This window comes from Mustela erminea, chromosome 14, assembly GCF_009829155.1.
Source record: "Mustela erminea isolate mMusErm1 chromosome 14, mMusErm1.Pri, whole genome shotgun sequence".
In the NCBI taxonomy this organism is placed as follows: Eukaryota; Metazoa; Chordata; class Mammalia; order Carnivora; family Mustelidae; genus Mustela; species Mustela erminea.
Genome location: NC_045627.1, coordinates 27,108,658 through 27,118,772, shown reverse-complemented (window position 1 = coordinate 27,118,772; position 10,115 = coordinate 27,108,658). Strand labels below are relative to the sequence as shown.

The window sequence follows — 10,115 nt, the reverse complement described above, 5'->3', positions numbered from 1 at the left end:
TCAGCAAAAGTTCATTAAGCAAAGTGCTTCCCTACTGCTGTCACTGTGCCCTAGGGAGCAGTGATGAACAGGACAGACCAGGTACCTGCCTTCAGGATTTTATTGTTGCCCTGTGCAAACAATGAGTACATCATAGATGTCTGGAGTCCCATATGTGGATATAAACTGGGTGCTCTGGAAACTGGTACATATAAAAATGTAATTATTTTTTTTATGGCCCTGAAACCATGCAAAGCAGGTCAGAAGGATGTAGAGTGGAAAGTGTATATATGTGTACACACACACACAGAGAAGGACACACATTCTATGTAGTTTTACATTTCAGATTTCCACTTCCATGAAGATAGAGAGTAGTGGTTCAGAGCATGGATGCCTAGATTAAAACTCCAGCCCTACTGTCATTCACTGTGTGATTAGAGGCAAATTATTTAACTTCTCTCTGGTTCATTTTCATTAGCAGCCAATGTGGATGATTATAATAGCGCGTACTTCGGTCCACTGTGGATTGTAGTGAGTTTAGTGAGCTGACGGTCCACAACGTTAGCTCTCACCAGCCTTGGATCATTTTCATAAGGTAGAGTGGGAAAGGCACAGGTTTAATAACCAGCCAGACCAGGGCCTGAGTCCTACTTCATCACTTACCAACCAAGCCAGTAACTCAGCTTCTGAATTCAAGTTTTCTCACCTGTAAAACAAAGATGACAACACGTAACTCTATGAGATTGCATAGTTCTTGGCAATTACCAGGCACTCAAAGAACAGCATTCATCCCTCTTTATCCCTCCCCTAAGATTAAAAACCATTTGAGCCCAATAATGGAATGAAAGTAAAGGCAAGAAAAAGAAGAAACAATATTTTGGAGAATTACAAGTAAAAATATGATGCAGTATGTTTTTTAAGGTCATTTTTAACATTTGAAAATGTGTCTTTAAAAACAAATCTCTGTAAGTATGTGAGAGAATGGCTTATCCACTTCTAGTTTTGTTTTTCATCTTTTGTCTGTTAGAGTGTGCGTGAATGAAATGGAATTCATAGAATGATCTCTAGATCTGAGCTAACTGCTGTAAAAAACTCTATTTTCTTTATTTTTATTTTCAAATGTAGTGTCTATGTAGCTATGCCATCATTCATAAACAGGGGAAGAGCAGCATGTACAAAAGAAGAGAAGCATGCCCTGCTGTAGTAAGTCAGGAAGGAAAGGCTGCTCATCTGGGCAGGCTCTGGATGGATGACTCAGGTGTTGTGCAAGTGTCCCACCCTCCCCTGACCCCTGATGCCTCCATCCACCCTCCGCATTTCTGGCTTCCTGGCTGGTGTGAGGTCTGCAAAGCAATTTTGGGTTAATTTCTCTGTCTTTTCTCTAAATGATTAAATCAGCAAATGGTCTATGTGGGGGGTGAGCCTTAGGCTGTCTCACAAATCACCAACTTCTTAATAAGTGCTCCGAACAATAATAATAATGCAAGACAAAGGACCAACTTCTCAGTCCAGGGTACTGCCTTTATATCAATTTTTCTTTAAATGCACATTCAGGTTTTTTTTCTTCCCATGGGAGTTTTATAAATCCAGCTTATTTGATGACCTGTCTTTTTCTCTTACTCTGTCTTGCAAGTACATATGCTTCTGGGCCAAAGAGAGATCCGAAGGGCAAGGCCTGCACACAGCTGTAAAGCCAGAATACTGAAACTCATCTGACCCTCACCTCGCTAGCAAATCTTGCTTCTTCCAGTCACTGGGGACGAAAATTCTGGATGATAAGGAGGTGGTTTTGGTCTTGTCTTTGCCAACCTGCTCTCCACTCCCTCTGCACTGTGAGAGCAGTGTGGGAGCGTGTGAGATCAGAACATCCCCAGCTTCTCTGGGTCAAATTCCACTCATGGGTAAAGTGTCAGGGTTGGGCTGGATTTCTGAGTTCTCTTGCATGTCTAATTGCTCTGCTGAGGTGTGACTGAACAATGAACCTTCACAAGCGGGTAGGGGCAATTCTTACATTCTAGGAATGGCAGCAATTCCTTAAGCCAGCATCCACTGCTCCCAGAGCCACCTTCCTAACTCCTGAAGTCCTCTGGGCTTCTTCTGCCCACTCTGTTCATTGCAGTAGAAGCCTGGACCCCCACCCATGCGTGTTTTGGACCCAGTCTTTGGGATCCAGTCTTACACTAAAGTTGGGACCATGCTCCCGTGTGTAAGAATGAGCTCATTTTCAGTTCTTACTTGATAGGTATGGACTGGCCTGAGCAGACATGGGAGTACTGGTCATAGACTCTCCTTTAAAAAAATCTGGGAGGGGCCCCTGGAGAGTGCAGTCTGGCTAAGTGACCACCTCTTGGTTTCGACTCAGGTGGTGATCTCAGGATCTTGGGATCAAGCCCCGCATGGGGCTCCATGCTCAGCACAGGGTCTGCTTGGAATTCTCTCCCTCTGCCCCTCCTGCTGGGGCTTGCTCTCTCTAGAAATAAAGGATTAAATCTTAGGGGAAAAAAATTCTGGGAAAACTTGGTGGAGATGAGGACAGGGACAGGCACCTTCAGAAACCAACTGGTGAACACAAATATTTTTCAAGCAGGGTTTCCTTGTCCTCAAAATATAATTTTATATACATGGATTTCTTCAACCAACTAACTACCAAGATGACACTTTTTTTGGTAGTTAGAAGGTATTTGAATCAAAGAAAAAACTTTCTAAAATATCTTTTATCAAAACATATGGAGAAAAGGACACATACGATCAATGTGCAGGTCAATACATTCTTATAAAGTGAACCATTGAGTAACCAAAACCAACTCAAAAATAGAACATAGCGAGAAGCCCTTATTCTATCTTCTCTCCTTCTCAGGAATACGTTTATGATCTTATTGACAGCATCACCTCTCTGTGTTCCCTTCCAGAACCATTCCTCGGGCCACCCCCCTCTCATTCTCACGGTTACTTCATTCCCCGCCCCCCATCTTCCGCCCTCTTAGGACAAAACAAAACACCCTGTATCAACCAGCACTGGCCATTCTCTTCCCCATAACCTGAAAGTCAGTAAATTGGGTCCAGAAGGAATGGTGGGGCGCAAAGGGGATGAACCACTGTTTTCCTATCAGTAAGAAAACTGGATATGTGCTGTCAGGGTCCTCGGGATTTTTGGAGCTCTCATTTCGGGGAGACCGTACCATGCAGCCAAGATGAGAAAACAGAGGCTCAGGAAGGTGAGGCTGCTTAATCTCGATTTCAGAAAAGAAACCTTTGCAAAGTGTGGAGTCTTGGCCTAGGTCAGAACCAGAGGCTTCAGGGTATAAGGAGAACTCTCACCTCGGTAATGAATAGTGGTCCTAGGCCTCTGTGAGAAGCTGGTGGAAGGCATGGTGCTTTTTCCCAGAAAAATGTATACATCGAAAGCACCTATCAATTTAGGGGCTCCCCTCACCAGTGAGCCCCTGGTACTTAGGAACTGTCCCCCATCTGCTGCAGTGCCTCTCTGTGGGGATTCAGCACACATCCAGTTCAGCTCCCATGACCATTACCTTTCAGCCACAGACAGGTGTACTGTTAATGCAGTGCACCTGCCCCACAGACGGAACTGTACTTAGATGCACCCTCTCTCCCAGCAGCCGTGCGCACTGCAGGGTCGCCCTCCTTTCCCATGGAGCTGTCACAAAGGACAGCACTTGGCATCCTCACTCCTCACTGCCCAGGAGCACCGACTCCACAAAGTTCTGGTGCCCGGTTCTCTGGGATCGCTGCCAGCTGGGTATACAGCTCTGGCCAGGAGGGCGCCCAAGCGGCCCCAGGAGACTAGGAGACCGGAGGCGGCTTGCCCTCATCTCGGCTAGACCCCGGCCTTCGCAAATACACTGGGTCTTTGGCGAGCCGGTGCGGGCACGCGGTGGGCGGCAAGGCCGCAGAGGCGCGGGGGGGCGCGCGCGTGTGCGCACCGATAGGGCGCCTGGCCGGCGGTGCCCCGCTCTCCCGAGGCCTTGGTGGCCCGGGGCCGGGCGGGGGCCGGAGCCGCGAGAGCAGGAGCAGCGCCCCTACCGCCCGCTTTTCCGCCTCCATCTCCTCCGCCTCCTCCTCCTTCCCCCAGCCACCCGCGCAGTCACAACCGGTTCAGACTGGCCAGGGTGCCCCGCAAAGGAAAGAGGCAGGGGGCAAACTGCGGGGAAGAACTTCCCGGGAAGGAGTAGGAGGAGGAGGAAGAGAAGGTGGAGCCCAGAGGAGGGGGCCGGCTCCCTCTCTCCCTGCACGCGGCCGCCGCCGGCGCGGGGCTCGGCGGGGGCAGAGGGCGGCGGCTCCCGGGGCCGCGCGTAGCGGGACCGATTGCCCAATACTCCGGCAGGGGCCGGGGCCGGGCCCGGGTCCCCGGATAAATACCGCCTGCAGGCCCCGAGCAGCAGGGGAGAGCGGCGGCCGCGGTTCTCACCGCACCACCCGCCCGGCTCGCCCGGGGCTCTGCGCCCGCAGCTGCGCCCCGGAGCCCCGGCCGAGGCCGCTACCCAGGTAAAGGGCTGGAGCTCGCGGGGAGGGCGCCAAGGCTCGGCGGGCACCCGCGCTGCCTCGCCTCCCAGAGGCGAGAAGTAAACTCCTCTGGCTCGGAGCGGGAGGCGGCGGCGGCGACGCTGTCACCCGCGGTCAAGCACTTTGGAACAGGTTTCTGGTTTAGGGTGTGTACCGGGGGGCTGAGCGTCCTCCGTGTGCCCAGCCCTGGATACCCGCCCCTGTGGAGAGGTGCTTCTCCGCGGTGGGCAAGTTTCCCCAGCAATCTCAGGGCGGCATTTTGCGCGGAGGTGGAAGAGTGAGACACAGATAGAAAGAAAGGGGTCCTGGAGGAAGGACCGTGCTCAGGTCCAGCTCAGAACTCCCGAGACAGCAGCTGGTGGCAGAGAGGGGTTTGGGGGGCAATGCGACCGGGTGGTCCCCTCTTTCTCAGAGAGCAGAGAGGACTCCAGGTACCTCGCTGGTGCACGCTGCCGCCCCCGGGAGGGTCGCTGCCGGGGCGCCCGGGTACTCCGGGGCTTGCGGGGGCGGGCGGGAGGCAGCGCGCGGGGCTAGCTGCTTCTACGCCGCCGCGCCAGGTTCAGCACCACCGGGTCAGTCCGGGCGACCGCCGCGGGAGGCACGGCACCTCGGCCTCCTGGACACGGGCGGGAATTGGGAGGACTTGGAGATTACCGCTCCATCTGTGGTTCGCGGCGGGTAACCTGCTCAGCTGTCCGCGGCGCCGGAGGCTCTGGAAAGTGCTGACCACCATTTAAAAACTTGGTCATCAAAAGCAAATCAATGCTTCTTTGGTTGCCAGGTCTAATTCATTCAGCACAGGTCAATCCATCCGGGCTGTTTAGGGGGGATTTACACTAAACAATATACTTAAACAATAAGTTATTTCATATAACATTTTGGGGACCAATTTCCTGGGTCACAATTAGTTTCGGTGTATTTTTTTTTAATCTCCAATTATCTGCGTAGTAATTCAGAACGCAGATGGATTCTTCCTCCCCCCAGTAGGATATTTAGTTGTTCCATCAAATTGTGTTAATTTAGTATGTTCTGATAGTTTCTTAGATTCAGGTTGGCTTTAGCTCTGAGAAATTGTTCTGACCGCAAGAGTACTTATATTTTGAGCTAGTTGGCCTTTTCTTTGGGAGAGGCTTTGCAGATACCGGCATATTTCTTGTAGCTAATGAGATTGAGCAAGTATTTAACAACCGAGTTCAAGCAAAGAACACATGGTCCCTGCCTTCAAAGAGTTTAGTCTAGTGCGAAATGGGTATGTTTACAAATATCTACAATACAAGATAGTACAAATGGAGTCAGATGGCAGCAACATCATTAGTGTGCTGTTGATGGCAGAGAAAAGGGAAGGTTCATTCAAGGTTAAGAACTAAAAAAAGTTACATAGCAGGTGTAGTGTTTGAGCTGGTATTTGAAGAAGGAAGAGGATTTCCTCCATTGAAGGGAGCCTTGCTGGAACAAGTGAATGGCACAGAGTTCTGGAAGTCCAATGTGTCCAAAGGAAGCAGGGTAGTTTGGAGTGGCTGGAGCCTGGAATTTCAGATAAATAAGGCTGGGAGGTAGGATGGGGCTAGATTGGGGAGAATATGACCAGCCATGTGAAGAAATTAAAAATGTGATTGAACATCATTATTATTGTTATTATTATTATTTATACCAGCAATGTTAGCATCCTTAACTATAGTTTATACCTTGAAGTTCAGTTTTGTTTATTTTTTATTTTTTTAAAGGATTTTACTTATTTATTTGACAGAGAGAGAGAGAGATCACAAGTAGGCAGAGAGGCAGGCAGGGGGGTGAGGGGAGGCAGGCTCCTTACTGAGCAGAGAGCCTGATGTGGGGCTAGATCCCAGGACCCTGAGATCATGACCTGAGCCAAAAGCAGAGGCTTTAACCCACTGAACCACCCAGGCGCCCTCAGTTTTGTTTATATCCTAAAATAAATAAAGGGATAAAATCTCAATGGTATTTGCTTCCTATAAACATTACTGTAAAAGAGTAATATATTTCAAGTAGCCTTTAATGCTTTATATAAATCCGATAGTTTTCCCTCCAAGTCTGCAGTCTTATGGTATACCGACTCTTAGTTTGATGAAAATTCCGGATAGGAAGACACGTCCACTTTCCTGAGCAATATGCAGAGTAGAGCCACTGTCTGTTCTGTGTTTCCACTGCCAATAATAATAATTATTATTAATGTTTATTAAAGATGATATGTCATGTGAGCCACATGTCTTATTTTGTCGAGGAAGAAGGCACAATTTTGATCTTAAGCTGATAATGTTAATAAGGTCACTCAGCTAAGTAGATGATGGGACCAGAATTTGAAGCCCAGAAATGTCTCTCAAAAGCCCTTTGAACTTGAATCCTATTGTTGGACTGTCACGTAACAAGGGCATAATACATGATAGCTAGTTAAAAGAAGTTAGAAATTGAGCCTGCTACCAGTAGAAGTGTTTCTGTATTTTTTAAAATTTGCATCCTCATTCCCATCATTCTGATTTTATTATTTTAATTGTTATAATGACGTATAGCATTGTATTACTTTTACATGTACAGCATAATGATTCGATATATGTATATATTGTGAAGTGATTACGACTGTAAGCTTAGTTAACGCCCATCATCACACATACAGTTTTTTGGGTGATGAGAACTTTTAAGATCCATTCTTTCAAATATATGATATACTAGGTCATCATATTGTGCATTACTCATCATTCTGATTAATTTCACTTTATAAATTAATGATGAGACATTTAAAAAAATTTTTTTAAATTTTGTTTACTTGTTTGACAGAGAGAGACAGTGAGAGAGGGAACACAAGCAGGGGGATTGGGAGAGGGAGAAGCAGGCTTCCGGCTGAGCGGGGGCTCCGTGTGGGACCCCATCCAGGACTCTGGGATCATGATCTGAGCTGAAGGCAGACGCTTAACGACTGAGCCATCCAGGCACCCGAGACATTTAAATGTTTTAACACATCTTCAAACTATTCTATGATCTTGTGTTTTTATGACACACCCAAAAGAAACTCTTTAGCACTTTGAGAAGAGATAAGTTATGGATGGGTAAAACATTAGCAAATATGACACAAAGACCAGATCTGCCAGATTCTCTGGAAGAGTGTCAATTTCAAATATCCTTCTCATTATTCCCAATAACCCTCCCGAATGCACCAGATCTTTTTGTGTTTCAACATCCCATATAGGTTGCCTTGTGTCTTGAGTTTTTATTCTGAAAGTGATACAGCAAATATACTGGTTTATACATGACATACTCAATTGTGTGCTCAGACAACAGATTGGACTCTACATAATCATGTACAAATTATGCAAAACATATACTAAGCAAAGAACACACCGGTGTAGATACTATCATCACACGAACCATATCACTCAAAGCATGGCCCAAATAGTAGCTACCACTCCAGGGAAAAGCTAAAACAAGAGCCCAGTAGCATAGGACACATGGTAAGAGTATGGGATGCTGGGAAATGATTATACCAAATTTAAGCATCTGGCTCTCACTTGCTTGTTCTTAACTCTGTTAAATCTAGATCTTTCCATCTTTTCTCAGACTCTGCGTGGTTTACAAATTTGGCCATTTTCTCTTCTGAGCCTGAGAGCGGTACTGGAAGTAGGTGACTGTTACTGGATTAGTCAGTGAGGGACCTGGGTACTGGCCTCTCCTCTAACCACACACCCCCAGATTGGTGGAAGAAAGTTCACAGGGTTCAGCCAGGGGAGACAGGCAAGGCAGATGATGGGTAGAGTGGGGAGAGCATAGGTGAAACTCTCAATGCAGGTCAACCTTGGTCTTGTGTCAGGGAGATGTTAGAGAGTGGAAGGAACTGGAGAGAACACGGCCATTCCGTGACGATGAAAGCGACTCAGTTCCAGCCAACTGTTATGTGGGAATAAGGGCCCAGTGTTGCCGGGTCTTCTGATGGATTTTCAAGAGAATCCAAAAAGTCAGATTTTTATATGAAATCTTCCAGTTTTAAATTCATTCAGAATTTGCAAAAGTAAAATAAAAATAAAATAAAAAAATAAAAAAATTGTGCAGGCCAACAAAATACTTCTGGAGATCTAGAGATCAGATCTGGTTTGAAGGCTATCAATTAGCTGGTTGATTCCTAAGGCTCCTTCTGGCTTCAGGCTTCCACGATCCTATACTCAATCCGTGTTATCTCTAACCTATTTCTTCCATTTTGGTGAAACATAACACCATATCTAAGTCATGCTTTGGAGGATAATTTAGCTTTGGAGGAGCTCTTTGCTAAGTGCTGGACTGTGATCGATTTGTAAGGCCTTAAAGAGAAAAAATGTCCTTTTTTGATGGCCAAGCTGTTTTCATAATTCATAGGTTCCAGCAGTTAATTACTTGTGTTAATTATCTCTTCTTTTGGGGATGGTTAATGTGATTTAATTTGAGGGCCCAGAGTTATTTCTCTAAACATTTTCCTTCTCACTCCAACCTGAGATAATAACCCGTCAGGAAATTGATCCTGGCTCCCCCTTGGGCAACTTGTACTCGTGGTCTGACTTATGGCCCTTGGACAAAGAAATCTTCATCGTCTTTACCCTGGCAAAGTTTCACTGTGTAGTCTGTCTCTCCTTTTAAACTTGGAAGTATTTGGGAATGTTCTTGAATTGCATACTGAATTAAGGGTTTAGCTTTTGAGTTGTGTTAATTCAGGAGTTTAGGGCCTTTTTTTTTTTTTTTTTTAAAACATTCTTATATGGACCCCAAAGTAAAAATGAAAACAAAAAGTAATGCATTTATGTCTGATTCCAATTCCAAATTACCTTTAATAACTCTGGTTCCTCTGCAGTGAAAACTCTTTAATATAAATTTTTTTTTTTAAAGCTCAGTGTATTGGATTTAACTGGCTAAGATGTGTTCCTCACTTTATGTCAATGAGCCATTTTACAAACAAAAGAGTCTGATTCTAACTGAAAAGTTCAGAGCAGATGTTGACAATGAGACGGAAGCATTTGAATAAATAAAACAAGAATGGCATGTTTAGAGAAACCACATATCTTCTTGTGACGGAGCTGATTTCAAGAGGACAGAGGACAAACAGAAGGCTCTGGATGACAGTTATGAGCCACAGTTTGTCCTTGTTCTGGTTCCAGGAATGTGTCGCCCACCCCCACCTCCCAAAGTGCCCCCTGCCCCTGCCCCCCTACCATGTTGCCCTTCAGTGTGTCAATCATGTTTAACATTTAAAACCAAATCTGAGAATCAGTTAACTGTCTAACCATTAAAGACATAGCATTTGATATTATATTGGTAAAAAAATTTGAATTAGAAAAAACCCTACAATTTCTTTATTTTTACCCACGTGTTTGGCTAGTCCTTCAGATTGAATGATGGAAGCAACCTCTAATCTCCATGGATGCAGGGACCAGGCCATCTTGGTTCCACCGTGCCTTCTAATTCATTTTCTTCTAAATAAAGGCATGTTATCTTCTAAATGCACTTAATTCATTTTGTTGAATGAGAGATGTTTGATTCATCATTTTAATAGAGTTAGGTAAGTAGGTTTTTTTTTTTTTTTTTAGCATTCATTAATTTCATAAAGATGTATTGAGCTTTTACTATGTGTCCAACACAAT

General features: G+C 45.6%; 1 protein-coding gene across 2 annotated transcripts in view; it reads left to right on the top strand.

Moving 5' to 3' along the window:
- Window positions 1-4,394: 4,394 nt before the first annotated feature.
- Window positions 4,395-10,115, top strand: part of SLC16A9 (solute carrier family 16 member 9) — a 53,098-nt gene continuing 47,377 nt past the window's right edge. For both annotated transcript variants that reach the window (XM_032312308.1, XM_032312307.1), the window contains exon 1: window positions 4,395-4,482. The gene's annotated coding sequence lies outside the window, so the exon portion shown is untranslated. The remainder of the gene's footprint in view (window positions 4,483-10,115) is intronic.